This window comes from Cupressus sempervirens, chromosome 2 (assembly GCF_028749045.1).
Source record: "Cupressus sempervirens isolate cs-2001-9-10 chromosome 2, ASM2874904v1, whole genome shotgun sequence".
NCBI classification, from domain to species: domain Eukaryota; kingdom Viridiplantae; phylum Streptophyta; class Pinopsida; order Cupressales; family Cupressaceae; genus Cupressus; species Cupressus sempervirens.
The window spans coordinates 724,861,488-724,885,235 of NC_143119.1; positions in this window are offsets into that span (position 1 = coordinate 724,861,488).

Below are 23,748 nucleotides of genomic sequence, written 5' to 3' on the forward strand. Positions count from 1 at the left end.
TCATGACAGTCTTGGAAAGAGCTTTCTGATAATATATGATTTGTCAAAAAATATCTTTGTACGCCCAAGATAAAGCCAAAAAATCATCAAACAACTTTTTAGTATAAGACAAATCAAAGAGATGACAGTTTGAAGGTTGCCAAATTTTAGCTCAAGTTGATGGCATCAATGACCTACACATGCTGACCTATGCTGACATGCATCAGTACTGCTAATGTCAGCATATTTTTCGCATGCACTTTTTCTAGCACTCTTTTTTTAATAAAAAAGACATGCTTTTTATTGTAAAAGCATGAAACTTTTATAAATAAAAATTTTGTGTTCCAATTTTTTTCTTAAAGAAACTTCTCAAAAAAAATTGAATAATTTTTTTTGTTGTAGTGCCTACCCCTAGTTTTCTTTCTATTATATTTTCAAATTCTTTTAGGCCAATTTTCATGGTTATGTGATTTGATTTAGTGATACTTGGTTATTTGATTTGATTGATACTATTTACATGTATGGATTATATATTTGATGTGTTCATAGTTATTCTTTTGATGATGATGTTCTGCATACTTCATATAGTGATTTTAGTTGCTTTCATTATGATTATATGGATGATTTATATATGGTTTTATGGTTACTTACCCCATACTTGCATGTGTATGGTGTACATGTATGTTTGACGTATCTAATGTGGATGAGGGAGGGAATCATAATCACTTGCTAGTCAGGATCTACACGATGTACAATCCTTCCATTATCTATTTTGTGTGTGTGTGTGTGTATGCATATGTATATGTTTGGCTTTTATGCAGATTACAAGTACTAGGCATCGATTCCCTGAATTTCCAAGATGAGCCTACCCTATCGCAGTATCTCAATGGTAAAAGAGGAGACATAGTTCTCAAGTCCAAATCCTAAACTCAATCCTAATTTTCCTAGAATAAAGGACAAGTACATGTGTTCTTTTCTATGTACTTATTCTTTTTGAATGTTGATCTCATGTTAGTTTGATGAGGTAGCGACAAAACACTTAAGTTATTAATTAACAAACATCTATATGTACTGAGTAAGTAGTTTATGCCAATAAATATATGTATTAACTGTCGAGCATCAGTATGTGTCGAGCAGATGGTATTAACCGAGTCACTCAAGTGTTGAGCAAGACATATATGCCGAGTGATTCATATGCCAAGTAAAATAGTAGATGTCAAGTCATTCAGGTGATGAGTTACAACATTGAAGATGTAATGATGCCAAGCATCAAAAATTTCAAGTGCCAAGTAAAAAGTTTTGGATATTTTTGTTTGTAATGGCATAAAATTATTTGTAAACTATTTTTGGGCCAACTTAAGGATTGTTTTATGATTCTAGAATATATATATGAAGGTATATTGAGAATAGATATGTAGTGAATGCAACCAATCAGATTGAGGGATGTTCTAAGCAAAAAATGGGTGAATCACAATTGTTGATTCCACCTAACCCTAGCTCATAGAAGCCTTCTTAAGGAGGACAAACCCTAAAGAGTTTATTTGTATAGATGAGAAGAGAAGGGCAAATGCTAAGTTCAGAGACAACATTCATGGTGGCTATGGAGGTTATGATCATGCTATAATTGTAGAATCAATTAGAGAGAATAGAATAGAACAATTAAAGGACATAAGAGATACATCTGATTAGGAGGATCAAGTACACATCAAGAAAGAGAAGATTTGATATCTAGTAGAGAAGTGCTAACTGAAGGATCAATGTTGAAACATTCTATTAGGTGAATCAATGAAAATCTCTTAACAGAGTAGCCATGACAGGTTTCAAGTCCTAACAAAATTTTGTGTAAATCTCTTAACCGAGTGCTTGTTTTATTACAAGTTTATTAATTCCTCTAACAAAGCACACTTCTAATAGGGTGTTTAAATCTTTTAACAAGGTGAGACCTAATAGTCTTTGTAAGATTTTAACAGGGCAAAATTTTCATAGGGTAGATCATAGTTTATGGTCAAACTTATTGTAACCTTCATTGGCTACACTTCATAGTTGCAACAATAAAGATTTGTAGGTGTCATCCCCACTCCAATTTTAGCTTCTCATTGGAGGGTTTCCGAGTAACAAAATTATTTTTTCATGTGTTATTTATTTCGTGCTATGAATGAACATGTGTAGCTAGTCATTTTAGTTTACATGCAAATCATGAGATGGATGTGTGGTGAATGTTTTTATGGTTAAAGTTTTGAAGTGCCAATTCACCACCCACCCCCCCCCCCCCCCCCTCTCAAATTTTACTTTCCCAACTAGTATCAGAGCCTTGTTCTCTGAAAAGGAAAGCTCTGTAGCTTTGAGGAAAGATCTTGGAGATGGAAGTGTACAAGTTGGGAAAAGTCATTGGGACTAGAAGATTGAAATCCAGCCTTCCCTACACCAACTCAATGAAGCAAGAGATGAGTTAAAGCACTCATTAAAGAGAAAGAAAGAGAGATCGATTGAGGAAAATGATGCACATTATCAAGAGGAAGACACCACTAAATTGTTTGCAAATGGAAACTCAAGTGAGTTTGATGCAATAGATGCAGATCTGATGGAAAAGAATGGTGCCCTAACTAAAGAGGTCAAAAATATTAAGATAGAACAAGAAGTCTAATTAGTATTTCTATGTGAAGTAACCAAGTACAAAAGGAAAGTTGAGGAAGACAAAGTCATGTTTGAAGATGATAAAAGGACACTAACCAATAGACTAGAAGAAAAGACATAAGAGGTAAAAAAGATTGCAAACAAAAAAACTAAAAATAATGAATCAAGTAATGATTTCCAATCATGAATTGAATGTAAAAAGACATTGAGATTACAACCCTAAAGTTATAGAATGAACAACTGAGGAATGAACTAAGAAGAGAAAAGGAATTTGTTGAAAGTTTCAACAAACCTAATGACACCACCAAATATTTTGAAAAACTAATGAGATCTCCTAGATCTAAGAATGATACTACTAGATTGGGCTACACCAATACTAAGGAAGAAGAATCATGTAAAAGTGGTGAACAAAGAAAAAACAAAGGTAAGAACTAAAAACCCACTTGTCATAATTGTGGAAAGTTAGGTCATACAACCAATGTTTGTAGGAGCAACAATGCAAATTAGAACCCTAACAAAAAATTCACGGGTTACTATCATAAGTGCAACAAGCAAGGACATCAGGCACATGAATGTAGGACCAAGACCTTAAGCACACAAAGATTTGAAGGATACAACCACAATTGTCAAAAGTATGGACATAAAGAATATAAATGTAGATCTAATGCTAAGTAGACATCAAACAAGCAGACAAAGGTACAACAAAATAGAAAATCCTACAATTGGGATTATAATACAAGATACAATTCTCACTATTGTCAAGAGTATGGACATGTTGTTGAGAATTGCATTAGAACACATTTCAGAAGTGATTATAGTAGATGGTTGAGTCAAACTACATGCTCTAGCTATTTGAAGACTGGTCACATCAGTAGAAACTGTCCAACAAGGTCAAAAGCACCAAGCAATGAATTCAATAAAGGAAAAGAAAAGGTTGATTTTGAGAAATTTAAAGTGCAAATGAAAAAAACATGGAAGAAAAAGGAAGATTATGGCACATCAAGTTCAGATGAGGCCACTTCATCCAATGGATCAAGTGATCACATCACCCCCAACTAGGCAATCAAAAGGTACATGGGACTGATATCACAATGATCTATTCTACATCATTTCCAAGAATCTAAGTGCTGAAAAGATTATATATGCATGAATTAAGATGAAATGGAATAGTTAGAACCTGGAAGAAATCTTTAGTTTTGTTATTTTTTCATGTCATTGCCAACAATAAAAGATTTCATAGTTGTTGTCGAGCGTGAATGAAATTTTAGTTGATGTCGAGCTATGTATGGTAGTATTGACTAAGAATGTTATGTGAACCAAGCAAAGTGGAAGTCATGTGTGTAAGGGGACTCAAGTGCAGAAACAACTTCCTACACTAATACTAAGGAAAGCATTGTGCAAATTCTATTTGAATCCTTACAATTTCAAATTCGATATTATGTAAACAACAATATTGTAGTCAACCATGAATATAGAAAATAGATAGAGAAAGGAAACAAAAACACAAAGATATATTGGTGGGCAAAAACCTTTCAGTAAAACAAGCCCACCCCTCCAAAACTTGCACAATGTATTATCTTCAACACAAAGGTTACAACACACTTGCAATGCAAGTTCTTTCAGGACACAGAAGACTACTCTCGTAGCAACCAATAATACACTTTTTACTCTCAACTATCTGCAAACCTAAAGTCACTTGTATCATGCACTTTCCATTTTTAGCACAACTTCCAAAGAAGAACCAAAAAAATTTAGGCTGATGCCCCAAACCCCACGTCTAGATGGAGACTCGAGTGTACAGTACTCAATGATCAATTGCCACATGTCTTCACGTCTTCACCCATCATCATATCTTCCAAAGATAGCTCTTACACATCATAGGAATCTATCATAACCATTTCAATCATGATCTCCTTACACACTAATCAAGATGCCAACACATGCAAGTGGAGTGACACATCAACATGCCAACCAGACATGTACACTCATAGTTAATTACATTATTTGCAAAAAATACATTTACAAAACAAATAATAAGAATAGAAATTATCCAAGGTTGAGACAACTTATTCCAAAAATTCTCCCACTTGTCAAACACCTTGTAAGAGCAACAGGAACATAATAAGAACTAACCGCTATAGGCTGAAAGGCCCATAGACTCTAAAGACCATCTGAACTTCTCTGTGCCCACTAGTTTTGTCAATGCATCTGCAACATTCTTTATACTATCTACCTTCTCCAAATTTACCTTTCCATCTTCCACCATATCTCTCACAAAGTGAAACTGCACATCAATGTGCTTCATTTTGGCATGGAAAGTTGGATTTTTTGCAAGGCAAATAACATTCTGACTATCATGCCAAATAGTAATCTATCCTACATCAATACCAATATCAAAACACAATCTCCTAAGCCAAATGGATTCCTTAAAAGCATGAGTAGTAGCCATGTACTCAGCTTCTATAGTGGACAAAGCAACCATAGGTTGTCGCTTACTCATCCAACTAATGGCACCACCAAACACAGTGAACATATAAGCACTAGTAGATCTCCTACTGTCAATATCACCTGCCTAGTCTAAATCCACAAACCTACAAATAAAAACTAAATGCAAAGCTCTGAAAGAGTTACCATCATGACAAATGGAGTAATCTGATGTACCCCTCAAATATCTAAATACTAGCTTAACTACATCCCAATGTACTCATCCAAGATTAGCCATAAACCGGCTCAAAACTCCCACTGCTTGGGCATGTCTAGTCTAGTACAGACCATAGCATACATAATATTACCAACTGCACTAGCATGAGGTACTCTACTAGTGTCCTCCACCTCACTAGGAGATTTTGGACAATCATCTACAAATAACTTGGTTCCCATAGAAATAGGAACACATAATGGTCTATAATTTGCCATGCTAAACCTCTCCAACACAAACTTCACATACTTACTCTGATTCAACCAAAGTTTTTTTTAGACCTATCTCTACTAATTTCCATACCCAAGATGTACCTTGCTACCCCAAGATCTTTAATCTCAAACTGTGCTAACAACTGAGATTTAAAATTATAAATCATACCCTTACCCTTCCCAAACAATAACATATCATCCACATATAATGTAATAATAAGAAGGTAATCATTTTCAACTCTGAAATAAACACAATGATCTAATTTTAATCTTACAAATTCAATTGACAACACAAAGCATCAAACTTAAGGTACCACATCCTAGGAGATTGTTTCAAACCATATAGAGACTTCTTTAATCTACAAACCAAAGATTCTTTACCTTTAACAATGTAGTGCTCAGGTTGTGACATATAAATCTCTTCCTCCAAATTGCCATGAAGGAAATATGTTTTCACATCCATCTGTTCTATCTCTAAATCATATGATGCAACAAGAGATAAAAGAAATCTAATAGATGTCAAATTTTCAACAAGAGAGAATATTTCACCATAATCTATCCCTCTACCTGTGAGTACCCCTTTGCAACCAATCTAGCCTTTTACCTTTCAACACTACCATCTGCAAAAAAATTATTCTTGAACACCCATTTGCTACCAAAAGGTTTTCATCCTTTAGGAAAAGGTACAAGGTCCCAAGTTTTTTTTTTATCCAATGAAACCATCTCATCATCTATGGCCTCAATCCAGGAACTTTCATCTTCCATATCCAAAGCCAGTTTCATAGATCTAGGCTCATCAGTGTTAATAATCAAAGTAAAGGCACAACAGGAATCTAACATAGAATAAAACCTTTCTGGCTGCTTTCTTACTCTCATGGATCTCCCCAAAGGCTACGGTTGAGGTTGTTCTTCCTCTTCTTCTAAACTATCAGAGCTACTAGTGCTCTCCTCATCATTAGACCCAACATGGTCTTTCTGTTCAATCTTCGTAGGGGTAGGAGGCAACTAAACAATATCTTCCTTATTTTCTTTTTCATCTGGTTCTAGCACAAAAGGAGAAGATGTTAGCTCTCTAAAAATAACATTTCTGCTATACAACACCTTACTAGTCATAGGGCCCCAAAGCTTGTATCCTTTCATACCAAAATTGTATCTGATGAAAATAAATTTGATAGCTTTATTTTCCAACTTAGATCTTTTCTCCTTTGGAACATGTGCATAAGCTTCACAACCAAAAACATGAAGATGTCTAATTGAAGGCTTCTTACCAGACCACACCTCCATGGATCTCTTACCAACAAGGGCTGATGTAGGAGATTTCTTAACCAGATAACAAGTAGTGGCCACAACTTCAAACCAAAACCTTTGTTCAAGACCAACTCCACTAAGCATACTCCTAGCCTTCTCCATCAATGTCCTATTCATTCTTTCTACAACTCCATTTTTCTGTCGGGTATAAGGAGTTATCTTATGCCTCTCGATACCTCATTCTTTATAGAACTATTCAAACTCTACCAAGCAAAACTCACTCCCATTGTCAGTTCTCACACATTTAATCTTCTTACTATTCTGATTCTCTACGAGAGCTTTAAATTCCTTAAACTAACTAAAGAATTGTGTCTTACTTTTTAGGAAATAAATCCACATTCTTCTACTATAATCATCTATGAAAGATTCAAAAAATACTGACTTGGAGATTGAAGGAACTTTTGCAAGACCAAATACATAAAAATGAATAAGATCCAAAAAATTAGAATATTTGTGAGAACTAGAGTAAAACTAAACATGATTTTTTTTACCATAGACACAATGTTCACAAAAGTCAAACTCGAGATTACAATCATTTAACCCCTCAACAAGGTTCTTGTTTTTCAGGGTTTTGAGACCCTTCTCACCAATGTGGCCGAATCTGATATGCCACAACATTGTCTTTTCTCTAAGAAGCTTTCCTTCCAATGTGTTTGTACCTTTAGGTGCACATGCTACACTGCCATTAGAACCAATAACCACAATCCTTTTTACTGCTCACTCAGATGGTGGGGATGAAGTGATAACTGCTCTCTTCTTTGAAATAGAAGAACTATTGCACTAAGAAATGCATGCGTCAAGCTAAAATAGAGTACCTCTCCTAGTACCCTTAGCAAGCACCATAGCTCCTCTCATCATCTTACATCCATCTTTAGAATAAACAACTTGCACACCTACATCATTCAACATACTTATAGATAATAGGTTTTGTGCCAAACCAGGGATGTGCATTACCCCATTGATTCATCCATTAAGGAATCTGATAGTGACCCATCCTCATCCAACTGTCTTTAGGTGAGAATCATCACCCAAGTACACCTTTTCACCATCAAAAACTTCATATTTTGAGAACCATCTTCGATGAGAGGTCATGTGGAAAGAAGCACTCGAGTCTATCAACCACACATTGTTAGATGCATGCACTACCAAGGCTTCAATGAAAGCATCGCCATCTTCTTGAGATTTTTCTAAACCTGAATCTGAGGCCTTCTTCTTCTTCTTTGGCTCTTTACAGTCTTTACAGAAGTGCCCAGTCTTATTAGAGTTCCAACATTTTTCCTTGGAATTTCCAGGAATCTTTGATTTTCCACGAGATTTGGATCTACCCTTTCCAGACTTGTCATTTTGCTTCCCTTTGTCATTGGGTCTACCATGAACAACAAGAGCTTCCTTAGCTAAATCTAAAGACTCTCTCTGTGTCTCCTCAGATAATAGGGAAGACACCACATAATCCATTCTGAAAGTGACTAAAGTACTTCCAAGAGCCATCACAAGATGGTCCCATGAATTCATCATGGAACATAACAAGGTCATATGTCGATCCTACTCCTCTATCTTGACACCAAATGATGTCAACTATGCAATTAGTTAATTAAAAGCATTTAGATGATCTATAATAGATCCTCCTTCCTCCATTCTTAGATAATACAACTTCTTCCTTAGGAACAACTAGTTCACCAAAGATTTGGCCTTATACACAGACCCAAGCCATGTCCACAAACTATTTGCGGTCTTCTCATCAAGAACATTCAACAGAACTAAATCAGCTAGACAAAGTCTTATTAGACCCTTAACTTTCTAATCCTTGAGATCCCAATTTGATTGAGATATTGCAGTAGGTCTCACATCAAGTGAATCCACCTTCCATAGATCACGATCTTCAAGCAAGTCTTCCATCTTGAGTTTCCACAACTCAAACTTATTGCCATTAAATTTCTCCACCTCCATTTTTCCATATGATGAACTAGTCATCTCAATCTGCAAATAATATTTAGAATGCTCTTCACAAAAATCCCACTCAACTTGAGATTAGCTCAAAAAACCCTACCCAACAACTAGGATCAAAAGTTGATCAAGCTCTGATACCACTTGTAAGGAAACTCAGGTACAGAAATAGCTTCCTACACTAATCCCTTAAGGAAAGTATTGTGAATTCTATTTGAATCCTTATAATTTCAAACTCAATATGTTGTAAACAACAATATTTTTAGTCAACCATGAATACAAAAAATAGATAGAAAAAGAAAACACAAACACAAAGATATGCCAGTGCGGAAAAACCTTTCGGTAAAACAACCCTGCCCCTCCAAAACCTACACAATGTATTATCTTCAACACAAAAGTTACAACACACTTGAAATGCAAGTTCTTTTAGGACATGGAAGATTACTCTAGTAGCAACCAACAATACTTTTACAGTCAACTATCTGCAACCCTAAAGTCGCTTATCTCATGCACTTTCCATTTTTAGGGTAACTTCCAAAGAAGAACCATATTAGGGTTTTACCATTCTCTAGAAAAGTGGGAACCCAAATTTTTTTTTGGGTCAATGCCTTGAACCTCGCACTCTATATGGAGACTTGAGTGTACAATACTCAATGATCAATAACCACATGTCTTCAAGTCTTCACCCATCATCATATCTTCCAAAGATAACTCTTATGCATCATAGGAATCCATCGCAACCATTTCAATTATGATCTCCTTACATACTATTCAAGATGCCGACACATGTAAGTGGAGTGACACATCAACATGCCAACTAGACATGTACACTCACACTTAATTACATTATTTGCAAAAAATACATTTACAAAGCAAATAATAAGAATGGGAATTATGCAATGTTGAGACTCCTTATTCGTAACAATGTGTAAGCCGAGTGAGTTGGAAACCCTACATTGATCGAGCTTACAACTGTGCAAGCATGAAGCATTTATTGTAAAATTTTAAGGTTTTATAGTCATTTCTCGACTCATTCATTTGAAATCAAAGAGTGCACGAAGAGCATGAAAGTGAATTGCAACAGGAGATTCTTGCATTTGTGAACCAAATTCAATTGTAACTCAATATATTCATTAGATTATGAAGGTATCTTTCTAGTGTCAATTTTTTTTGTTTGAGTTTTTGTAAACCCTAAATATCAAATATGGCAGCAAGCTCTTTTGCAAATGTTAGAAAAGAGGGAAAGGAAGTGTTGAATGTACAATTGATTAATAATGAGATTAGACAACCACCTTTCTGGAAAATACATGAAATTGCATACAAAGTAGACCCACCTGGTGCATTATCCACGATACCACTGAAAGTCTTAATGATTTAGGATGTTAGGTTTGCTACACTTTGCAATGGAAATAAGGAAATTGTACAATTAATTTTTTGATAATGGAGTTTTAAGGGAAGAGAATAAAATTATAGAAAGGAAAGGGTTGACACATACCCTAGATTTCCCTGATGTATTTAAGACTGAATGGATCAAGATAGTGCTCAATAGAATACATGATGGATTTATTTGGCTAGAAGATGGACCCATTAAGATCACTAAAAGGATCATTAGTTGTGTGTCAGGGTATCCTACCCTTGACTAACCCAAGAGAATGCAAAGCGATTCAAAAGAGATGATAGAGAATAACACAGGTACAATATGGAATTACAGGGGAATGTCTATTGATTCTATCTCAAACCCCCTAATTGCTTTTGTTGTGAGAGTGATAGCTTACAATTTCTTTCAATCTAGTAGATTTAATAGTGTGTCCTACATGGCAATAGACTTGGGACACAAAATAGTAAAGAGAAACCACACCTATGACCTTGCCGAGTTGTAACTTCAACAACTATCTACAAACTTGCAGGCCATAAGGAAGACCAAGAGTGCATCTTGCAAAATTTTCTCTTTATTAGTTTGTATATTATTTTATGTACAGAACACATTTTCTTCATTTGGTAAAGTTGCTTGGAAGACCAACATGTCTATTGCAGTTCAAATTGGAGAATTCATAGAACAACAGGGAGACAACTATGATTCAGTGATGACAAGTTACTTTGAATACTTTAAGAAGTCTATGAAGTAGAGATTATTTATTCTAGTGTCACTAGTTGAGAAACATTATGATGATGTTTTCTTTCTAGTTGATGTTGATTATACATATGTGTAGGCAATCCTACCTAGGGTCAGGTGGCTTAAGACCTTGCCATATGAGATTTATATTGATGAGGCATCAACAACTATTACAACTCTATTGGTAGACAAAATAGATAAAAGTGCCACCTCATTTTGGAATTATAAGGAAGCCAAGTCTAAAATCATAATTGACTTGCAGACAACTTTTGTGGTAAGAAAGAATAATAAGCTTGTGAAGAAGTTAAAGGAAAGATTTGGCAAAGGGGGAGATGAAGAAGAAGAAGATGAAGATGAAGAAGAGGAAGAACAAGCTCAAGCCCCTATGGAAATTACTCAAGGTCAAGGAGAAGATGAGCGAGCTCATGAAGAAGGTGTCAAGGGAGAAGAAGCCAAATAAGCACCCAAGCCTACTGAAAAGAAAAGAAAGGCTAAAGAGCCTATAGTGGAGAAACCCAAGAAGAAGGTTGTGAAACTATCACAACAGAAGCCAACAACTCCTATTGCTAGGGCTAGCACAAGGGCATCCACTAAGCAAGTCAAGGTTGCTAAGAAACCTAAAGGCAAAAGGACTATTGCTTTAGCAGAGTCGAGCCAACTAGTGAAGAAAACATATGAAAGGAGGAAATGTGTAGCTCTAGCTAAGTTAGATGAGGAGAAGATAGATTCAAATGATACGAGTCAATTCAAGGTGGTAAGTCATAGTCCCTCCTCTAATTTAGATAATTTGTGTGCCAATATTAAATCAAATGCAGATTTATCTGGTCTTGCACACATAGATTTTGATAAGATAGGAAAAGTTGAACAAAATACTATATAGGAAGCCATATATGTGATGATGCCTACATTCAAACCAGCTCCTATAGAGATTGCCAACTCATTACCTTAGATTCTTTATGACTGAGTTGAGTATAAATGGTTGTATAGTCTACAAACAAAAAGATAGATCAGGAAAACCACTTTAGCCCAAGTCATGCCTAAATTGCCAAAGATAATGACAGATGAGGCTATGGAGTTGCACAAAGGTAAATTTACTCCAAAATATAGAGCATTCAGTTTATTGAAGAAGAATATAGAGGATGTGGTAACTAAAAGTAAAGCAATATGGAGAACTATTTACAAGTTACCCACTAATACTATAACAGAGAAAGGTGAGCAAGACATGCAAAATCCTAAGAAAGTTGAACAATAGGAAGCTGAGACTACAAACGATGAGTCAGTCAAGGATGGTCATGTGGAAGGCACTAAAGAAATAGTAGGAGAAGAGGCTATAGCTAAGGAGGAGGAGTAAGATGATCAAAGTGTACCTAAGGTACAAGTGTTGAGTGTCAGTCCTCCACATGATGACCAAGTAAGTCACCAAGACTTAGTGAAAATCAAGGATGTTTCTGACAATTCTTCTTAGAACATCAATCCTTTGAATGAGGATGATTTGAAGAAGATATTAAAGAGTTCCACCATGGCAACAAAGTTATGCACAAATTCTGTATTGGTGAGAATTGATGAAATTGCAAAGGAAGATATGGCAACAGAAGGGGAGAAGCAAATAGACACATCAAGTGTGCCCCCAGAGGTAAAAACTACAAAAACATAGAGTGCAAGAACTGAATAGCAAGGTGTCATTACAACACTAGTTGCATTACCTCTTGTGCCATTCATTTCTCACAAACAAGCCTTAATTATAGTAGAGAAAGAAAATAAACTAGATTAGGTTAGGAAGCAAGTCCTGCACCTACACCACAAACACAAGGTGAAGAGTAGAAAGAGGATAGTTAGATGGACAAGCTTGAAGAATTGGAGGTGGCTACTGCTATAGAGGAACAAATTGCTATCTAAACTCTAGTTACCTTACCAATTTTTATGACTCCTACCAGTAGTTAGGTTCTTTAGAGATCAAGCACTCAAGCCACACCATTGCAGATATCCAGGCCGAGTATAGATACATCAAGCAAATTAGAAGACATATCTTATGGAGATGTAAGTCTTGATGAGGTGATTGAACTACCCAAGTTTGATCTTACAACAATCACTATTGAGCATATGAGCATTTTACAAGAATCTCTGCATAGGAAAAAATATCAAGAGTTGCTAAGAAGGGAGCATAAGCAGAAGCAAGTGCTTCATGAATCAAAGATATATTTCTTGATGCTTTTAGTCTCCCAGCTAAAAATGAAGATAAACATATTCTTGAGCAACTGGTAAATATCATTGACAAGATCAATGATGATGACCTAGACTCAAATACTAATCTATTAGAGTGATCAAAAAAGAAGTTTCAAACAAAATTTCTTGAACAGATATCTAGTGCCATTGCACTAAGACAGGTTGAGTTAGCAACCAAAATGGAAGATGTGAAAAAGGTGTTGGAGAATATCTTTTCTCTATACACAAATCTTTTTGATGTGAATTTATTCACACAAGAAGCACAAACTATTATTGACTAGCTGCAAGGAGATCTAAAGACTACAGGTAATATCTTACAACTATCTCCAAGTCAAAGCCAAACTCATTTTTAGATATTACTCTCTACTCAAGGTTAGCTAGCAGCACTACATGTACAAGATGCTAATGGTCATGCTAACCTGATCAACATCCAAGCCATGTTGACCTCACACATGGAGCTGTTACACAAGGAACTAGCCTTTGTAGAAACATTGATGAAGAAAGATTCTCATCTTTCCACTCATGAAGGCCTAGTTAACCTTGCTGCCGAGCTAGATATCTAGTATCAATCTCTATAGGTAGTGTATAACAATTGGGATGCAACATTCAAAATCATCATAGCGGTCCATAAACTTTTTATGAACAAACATACTATCAATGTACCACCCAAATGACATAAGTGTCGAAAAAGGGGGAATGAGAAAGTAAAGACATGACGATGATAAGGGGAATAGAGTTTTGAGATAGAAATAGGGGACAACAATAGTATATCATATTTACTTAGAAGGAGTTATATTGAATTTAGATACAACAAGGAACACTCAACTCAAGGAGGAGCTATAAAATTTTGAAGAGGTATGATAGTGAAGTCATCAGTTGTGCAAAATTTTGAAATTTTGAAATTTTGTATGAGATACATATTATCTTAGTGGTGCAAATAAGTTAGGTTGTATATGCATGACAAAGTGTTTTTGCCACTCATGTCGAAGGGGGAGATTTCTAATTTCATATTAGTTTTGACAAGGCAGTGACAAAACACTTAAGTCATTACTTAACAAAAATTTGTATGTACCGAGTAAGTAGTTTATGTCGAGCAATATACACATTAAGCTCCGAGCACCAGTATGCATCGAGTAGATGGTATGAGTCGAGTCACTCAAGTACTGAGCAAGACATATATATGCCAAGTGATTCATATGTCAAGTAAAATAGTGGATGCCGAGTCATTTAGGTGATGAGTTACAACATTGAAGATGTAATGGATGTCAAGCATCACACCTTTCAAGTGTCGAGTAAAAAGCTTTGGACATAGTTGTTTGTAATGGCATAAACTTCTATATAAACTATTTTTTGGCCAACTTAAGGATTGTTTTACAATTCTAGAAAACACATACGAAGGTATATTGAGAATCCCTATGTTGTGCATGCAACCAATTAGATTGAGGGATGTTCTAAGCGAAAAAATGGGTGAGTCACAATCATTGATTCCTACCTAACCCTAGCTCACAAAACTCTTCTTAAGGAGGATAAACACTAAAGATTTTGTGTGTGTGGATGAGAAGAGAAGGAAAACTGCTAAGTGTAGAGAGGACATTCATGGTGGCTATGGAGGTTATGATCATGCTATAATTGCACAATCAGTTAGAGAGAACAAAATAGAGCAGTTAAAGGATAGAAGAGATACATATGATCAGGAGGATCAAGCACACATTAGGAAAGAGAAGATCTGATATCTAGTAGAGAAGTGCTAACTGAAGGATCAATGATAAAACATTCTAGCAGGTAAATTAGTGAAAATATCTTAACAAATTAGCCTTGATAGGTTTCAAGTCCTAAAATACTTTTGTGTAAATCTCTTAACCAAGTGCTTGTTTTATTACAAGTTTAAGTCCTCTAACAAGGCACACTTCTAATAGGGTGTTTAAAGCCTTTAATAGGGTGAGCCCTAACAATCTTTGTAAGTTTTTAACAAGGCATACCTTTCACAACGTAGATCATAGTTTATGGTCAAACTTATTGTAACCTTCATTGGCTACATTTCACAATTACAATAGTAAAGATTTGTGGGTGTCATTCTGTTAGAATTAATAATCTTTCCTTGGTTGTATTTATTTATTTATTGGGATAAACCAAGGTATTTCTTATGCATTATTTATTTTTCCTCTAGTCCACATGTAAAGGACATGTCATTCTTGTCCTATTATCCACTTGTGAGGACAACTCTTTTTTGTATTTTCTTTAATAAGAAAAATAGATATTCTTCCTTAAGAAGAATTTGACACTTTGCACACACCTTTTATGAATGTGGCATTCATAGAAATGGGAGTTACACATGCAAAGACATGCAACTCCTTTCTCATCTCTTTAAAAGAGGTGCTTCTCTCTCTCATTTTCATCTAGTCTCCATTATTCACATCAAGTTTTTGATGCTATTGTAAATGAGCTATTTTGCTGCATTTCTTTTCTTTCTCTCTCTCTCTCTCATTCTTAGGCTTTTGCCTCATTCATAATACTCACAAAGGGTTTTCTTTGCTTTCCCCTTATCAAATCCGTGTCTCTTGTGTTGCTTCCTCTTTGGTATTGCTCCATTGATCTTGTATCATTTGTATGGTAAAACTCTTCTTGCTCTCTTAGATTAAATCTATTATTTCATGCTATTTCATTTTATTATATTTTATCATTTCAATCACTTTTTCTTACATGGTATCAGAAATACTAATCCTTGTTTTGAGCTTGTGTGAAGGGTTCATTAGAAGAGCTTGATATTGTGAAGATCTTGAAGTTTGAAATATTAAAAGTCTTATCTTATTCTTGCAGATTTTCTTCTTTCTTATTCATTCTAACCCTCTTTGGAAGGCTTGCTGCCAAAGAGTTCTTCATTTTTTATTTTTTCTAACCTCCTTTGGAAGGCTTGCCGCCAAAGGATTGTTTATTTTTTTATTTTTTTATTGTATCTAACCTATTTCTGTTGCAGGTTTTTAAAGTTTTTTGAAATTCAAGTTTCTTTTTTCTGTTTTTTGTTTTTGAAAGGAAAGTACAAGAGTTCGTATTTTTCTTATATCTCATAATTTATGATCTGGGTTTGGTTGAAATTTTAACAGCATTTAGAAAATATAAAAATAAAAAAACTCTTTAAATTTCATTTGTATCAGAATAGTATTGCAAAAGTTATTATACTATATGTGCAGTATTATTTGTTTTTCAAGTTTTAAGACAGCAGTTCGTATTTTTATGATATCTCTCAATCCGTGATCTGGGTTTGGCTGAAATTTGAACAGAATTTAGAAAACATAAAAATAAAAAAATCCTTCAAATTTTATTGAAAATAGAGTTAAATTAAAAAAATTATCGCTCTTTATGTGTAACACATTTTTCCAGTTTTTCAAATTTTTATTTTTCCTGTTTCTTCAATCTGACCAATGGTTTTGCAGGGAACATTTTTAGTTTTTAATTTTGACTCTCTAAATCTCTTAATAATTATTTAACATTCTTATGGATAATAAGTCTCATTTTTTTATTTCAAATCTATTATTTAAATTTTAAACGTAATTTTTAAATCATGTCGACTTTAATTTCAGAAATTAAGTTAAATAACTCAAACTATCATGCTTGAAAAACTCATCTTTCGTTTATATTTCATTTTAAGCATATTTTGGATGTTGCTACTGACCCTTCTATAGTTCCTGGTGCCTCAGCTACACAAGATGGACAAAATGCATGGAATACTAAAAATGAAGAAGCCCTTGGCCTCATTGGTATATCTCTTAACCCAGATTTATATGTTCTAATTTCTCATTGCACTAATGCCCATGAAGCTTGGGATATTTTAAAGCAAACGTATGACAGACCATCTGAATCACACAAGATTCAATTGCAAGACAATTTGGAAGACTTAAGATATATTGATTTCAAATCCATGGATGAATTTTTACTTAAATTTGATTATATTAAAAGTCAACTAATTGAATTAGGCGTTACTCTCACTGATATTAGATTAATTACCATTATTTTAAAGAAATGTCTTCCTAGACAATTTCGACAATTTATTACTAATGTTCATTCTCAACTTGCTATTCCTACTTTGTCTACTCAATTAACTTATAGTATTTTTCAAAATTTGTTGCGTCAAGAGGAAGCTAAGTTATTACAATTTGGTACTCTTAGATCTAATGAACATGCATTTGTGTCTAAAAATCAAAATCAAAATCTTAGAGGATCTTAGCATGCTTCAAATAATAATCAAAATCAAAATTTTAATACTCACAATTTCAATAATAATCATAACAATCATAACTTTAATAATCGTCACAATAATAACAACCTATTTAATTCTAGAACCTTCTTTTAACAACAATAATAATCAAAATACAAATCGTAATAATAACCATTCTAATCAATATAATAGTCTTAATAAGAAACCTCATTGTACTTATTGTGAAAAAGATGGTCATTTGACTAACAATTGTTTTAAAAAGCAAAATGATATGCAACCTATCAATAACAATAATAAAAAATCTCATGGTAATCAATCTCATCATGCTTTTACTATTAGTTACAATGCTTCTAAACGATTATAATGGATAGTTGATAGTGGTGCTTCTCAACATGTTACATCTCATAAAGAATTTTTTGATTCTTTGCAACCCGATCCTTCAAATACTCCAATTCAATTAGCTAATAATCATACTTGCAAAGTTGAAAGATTTGGTGATGTTAATATTCCATATAGAAAGTTACACGATATTCTTTATGTTCCTGACTTGAAAACCAATCTCCTTTCAGTTGCTAAATTATGTCAAGATTATAAAGTTGAATTTCATAAGGACATGTGTTCTATTATTGATCCTAGCACTAATGTTGTTGTTGCTAATGCTAAGTTGGGTCATGATAACTTATTCAAGTTTTATGAGTTTACCTCTTCAAGGTACTCTTTGCAAGCAAATATTGATTTTAATGTGTGGCATGAAAGACTTGGTCATTTGAATTCTGATTATATATCATTGATGCTAAAATCTCATATGGTTGAAGGATTACCTCATATTGTTCCATCTAAGATTACATGCACTGGGTGCATGAGTGGCAAAATGCATCGGGAGCCCTTTTCTCATGGTTCATCATGGAGGGCATCTCATAAGTTACAATTGATTCATAGTGATCTTTTAGGACCTATGGAAAATATCTCCATTCAAGGATCAAGGTATGCTCTTACTCTCATTGATGATTTTACTAGAAGAATTTGAATATATTTCTTACATAATAAAGATCAAGTACTTGATACATTTTCTGAATTTCATATGTTAGTAGAAAGGCAATCTGATTCTAAGATAAAGATTCTTTGAACTGATAATGGTACTGAATATGTTAATAATGCCTTTCATTCTTACTTAAGATCATTTGGTATTAAACATCAACTTACCATTCCTTATACACCACAACAAAATGGTGTAGCGGAAAGAAAGAATAGAACTATTATGGAAATGGCTAGATGCATGTTACATGCAAAAAATATGAATTATAAGTTTTGGGTTGAAGCTATGTCTTGTGCCACTTATATTCTTAATAGAACTCCTACTAAAGCTTTGAGGGATATAACTCCTGAAGAAGCTTGGTCAAATAGAAAGCCTAATTTACAACACTTAAAGATATTTGGATCTGTTGCTTATGTTCATACACCCAAACAAAAAAGGCATAAATTAGATTCTAAATCTTCTCCATTTATATTTGTTGGGTATGATGAAAATACTAAAGGTTATAGAGTCTATAATCCTCTTACTAACAAAGTTCAAATTGCAAGAGATATTTGTATTGCAGAAAATGAAGTACATGATTGTTCCAAGGTTCAAGATGATGAATTTAGTGGAAGTAATATTATAGTAGTGGAGGACCAACCTCCTTCTCTAAACCCTACACCTTCTCTAATAGGTATGATTGTAGGTATAATCAATTAACATGATGACTCCTTATATATATATATATATATTTATTTATTTATTTATTTATTTATTTATTTATTTTATTAAGTGAAACCATGAACTAAATAACTTCATATTATTATTTCCTTCTTATCAACTTGGCGACCTTGGTGTTCATTTCTTATAATTGATGAGCTTTAAAAAAATAAACCAAGTAATCTTTGTGAACCAACGATCTTGATAATTGACTGTAGACTAGAGCTATATCTCATTGTAGGTGTGGGTGAGCCATTCATTCAAGTTAATTCCACACAAGCAGACCAGAGAGCAAACATTTCTTACTCCTTCTCACCATTCTTTCTTTCTTCTCCCAAAAATTCTATACACAACACCTTGTGATCAGTAATCTGCTCATGTGAGTGGAGCTTGGGCCAAGTTGTTTTCTTAACTATACATTTAGGTTATGGTTATTATTCCTTGATAATTGAACCACATTGTTAATATTGCTTAGATGACACTGTTATATGCGGTTGGAAAATATGAAAATATTTGTAGATTCTTAGACCAGTAGGTCAATCCTATGGTCATGAAAAATTTATTCTTATGATCTTATCCATTTTCTTGATCCTAACTCATGAGAGTTCTATTATAAATTATGAACACTATGTGCAATATACTAATGTACATGTGGGTGTACGTTGTACTACTGATACAAATTTTCTTATTAATCTTTGAGACCATGTGAAAGGATCTCAAAGAGTTTGGCAAATCTCTAGGGACTCACCAAGGCTAGTGAAGCCTTAGTTATTGGGTGAAAAGGAGAGGTTTCCTACAAGAAAGAAAAAAATATACAATATGATCAAAATTTCCATAGTTGGCAAAATTTCCTTAAAATGAAAGCTATTAAAAAGAGTCATCTCATGAATGTCCCAAGCTATACTCTATTTTCAAGTCAAGTGGTGGTCATCGGGTTAATTGATGCCCATCTAAATCCTTGGCCAAGGTTCATTAGAGGCATTCTTGCCTTTTTTCTTCACAAAGCGGTTGGTGGTTCTTAACAGAGCAATGGTTGGAGGAGGAATATCCTCTACCTTTCCTATTTTTGAGTTGACAATCTAATGCCGGTAAGCTCAGATGGTTGGACTACAGTGCCCCAAGCTTAACTTGGGGTAGGGAGGGACTTTCTTGTTTAAATATTGAGTTTGAATAATATAAGGTCCACGACTAGGAGGTTAAGCCTATGTCAATGCTTCTCCTCTTTTTTGAAAGTTGAGGCTTGATCAACACAATGACTGTTATTTCAATTACATGTATGAAATCTAAATTATTGTCTATCTCCTTGTTAATTTATTAGCATAGATTTCATTTCTAGTTTCCTTTCAAATAAATATAAATGGCTTGGATTATAATTGTCAGTTTCTTTCAAATGATTATAAATGGTTTAGAATATGATTGTTAGTTCTTCTTAAATGATTATACATGGGTTAGAATATGCTATCTTTAGGTGTAGCCATTGTCATGATAATATTTTCTTGATGTAGATCTATGCTTATTTCCTCTATGTGATCAATTAACAGTTATAAATTCTATGGGAAAAAATTCAGTATATAGTATAGGGTAAATCCTTTGAGGCCTAACCCTAGGAAAAAAATCATCTAGTTTTAAGTTTGGGAAAATTTGTATGTTACAACATGTCATTAATATTGTGAGGATTCTAGCTCAAATCTTGATTTTCCTCAAAGAAGATGTTGTTATTGTCATTGGGGACACTCTGGTTTATATCCATTTTATTAATCTCAGTGAATTGAACATTGTTGTTGTTGGTAATTAGGATGCTTCCATTGTTGGGATGAGTATGCCATTGTCATTTTTTGTTAGGAATCTTATTGTTGCAATTTGATGTGATGAAATTATTTCCTATGATGTTATTACCATAGGAGTTGAATTTCTATGTGATTTTTCCCATAATTTTTGTTATTCAAGGCTGCATTGGATCACTGAAAATTATTGCTATGTCCTTGCAACAATCAAGGATGAGTAAAATCATTCATTATTTGGGAAATAGTATTCTTCATTTGCTCTAATTCAACTCTCACATTGTTTTTTGTTTCAATGGGTGGTATAACCTTTTTTCAGAAAATGCTTCTTTTAAGGCTCATATCTTGGATAAGTTATGGCAAGGGTTGAAACAATAGACACCTATTGCACTGGTATAGGATTTAGTTGGGAAAATTGATTAGGCGTTACTTGTGCCCCCATGGAGTAATGTGGGACCATTATGGTGATGCTGGTGGGGATTACCATGCTTCTTCCACCATTGGTATTACCTTATTTTATGAAGGTCACTACCTATTCGAAGACTTTATTTAATGTGTCAATGTCTACAATGGTAAGTCTTCATAAGAAAATAGACATGAGTAGATCCGTGGAGTTCAAGTAAATTTGTATTTCATCTCCTAGTGGTATGGTGTAAGGGGACTCCAACCTTTGGTACGTCATATGGAAATGGTGATTGAACCAAGAGATGGTTTTTGTTGGGTCCCTCTTGATAAACAAAATTTTGTGGTGTAAGATAGTCAAGTTGATGAATGTCTTGAACTAGCCCAAGAACAACTTATCAAAAGCTTCCCAATTTTTAATTGAGGCTAGTGGTAGATTCACATACCTGTTGAATGTGACTTCTCCCAAAGTGTATGGGAATAAATGTAGGACCACATCCTTGTGCTAAATTTGCTTCTATTGTACATTTCTTTACAAACCTTAATGTGGTCTTCCATTGTTTGTGTTTTACCATAGATGAAATTCAGGTAGAAATTTTTAGGATTCTTACAAAGTTTGTGAAGTGGACCTTACAAGTTAATTGGTGAATCCTAAGTGTTTTCAAAGAAAGGCATGAGTGAAAGCAATGATGGTTGCCTTTGTTGTTGTGAAAAGTTGTGTAAAATGATGGAGAAAGAGGTAGTATAATGTGAGGTGGATGATGATGATGATGAAATTTGTGGCATAAATGGATGGAGTTTAAGTATCCCTTTATCCTTGTGAGACTTACAAAAATGGTTGAGGTCTAGGAACTCATGTTTGCTGAGTGAAGACATCAATGCTCACTGAAAGGGAGGTGATGGATCAAGATTTTCCAGTTTGTGCACCTTCAAAGTTGTGCATATGTTGCAAACCTTCAAAATTGTAAAAATTGCAGAACTAAGGCCCTCCTTCTAGCACCACTCTAGTTGAGTAGTTGTTTTACATGATGACAACAAAAATAATCCTTACAATTTTCTCTCTTGAAAAGTTGATCAAAGTTAACCAACTCCAAAGTTTTGAATGGCTAATTTTCAACCCACTCAATAGCTCAATTGAAGGTAAATGTGTTTGTTCACAAGGAGGCCTTTGCTGGTATCTGTAAATCCTATAAAACTTGAAAAAACGTGACCACAACTAATATATTTTTATATTTTCTAATTTCTATGATGAATGCAAGTCTCTAACAATGCAACTATACAAGTTCCTATTCTAAGTACATGTTCAAAAGAAAATTACCAAGATAGGGTAACAAGACATTAAAGCGAATTATTGAAAATGAAATTCCTAATGGACACAAGTCATAGTAACAACATGTCTACAAAATAAATCTTCAAAAGGATCAAAAGGAAGCCAATGAAATCAAGAGCAGAGCATCCTTAACTCCACCAATGCAATTGTTGAAGGAACTTAATGAAAACTATATGATATTTCATAGTTCATCAACTCATCTAGCCACAAAAAGTGCACATGCACAAGACAAATCACCATCCAAAAAATGTAGAGTGATCCTTTCTTCAATTTGCCATCATAGAGGAATTTGTTCACGAATACGATAAACTATAGAAAAAATTGGTCACATGAGCACTAAAATACAAAAAAACTATTGGCTCCATCTCTGTTCATGAATCTAAAATTCATAAAGAAAATGCACATTCCAGCAAGAAACATTGCACACAGAATTAGAGAACCAATAGCATACTTTATCGCATCAAAATATCAGCCTTGAATACACAATACATTCTTGTATTTATAAGAAATCCCATCATTTATGCAATTTTCAAATCTAGGGCCGTTTCCTTATAAAAAGCATGCTAAAATACTAATTTTAAGTAAATTATATACAAACAGACTCCTAACTAGATGCTAAATAGGCCTGGACTCTTTATTTTATTAATTACATGGTGCATGTACCTTTACATGATTTTAAAAACTATCAAATAAGGAGATAAGAAGAAAGAAGACTTTAGTTGAACTTGGAATCTCTAAGATTTCTAAAAGTGAGAACTGAACCTTCTCTAAGTGTCTCTACTAGTTAAACTACTGCCAAAACATGTTTTCAATGCATGAAAATGCTCAAAAATAGAATTGGCAGTTAACTAGTGACACCACCACAAGGGTTCCACAATCATTGCACATGCACACCTTTAGATATCTGAGGGTCAAAACTGGAAGGATTTTTCTAAGTGCCCAGTCTTCAATTTCCAACATCTGGTACTAAAATGATGTCTAGGTTTGTTGCTTTAAACTTTTGGACTATAGAAACAATCTCCTAAGGCTCCAAAAAATCTAAGGCTTGATATTTTTCTTACTTCTTTATGAAAATTGTGGATCTCTTGTCGCACTTATGCAAATTGATCCAATTTTGAGTCCAATTCTTTCAATGTCTCCTCAGCCTTAAATATTCATCGAACATTATCCTTAGAG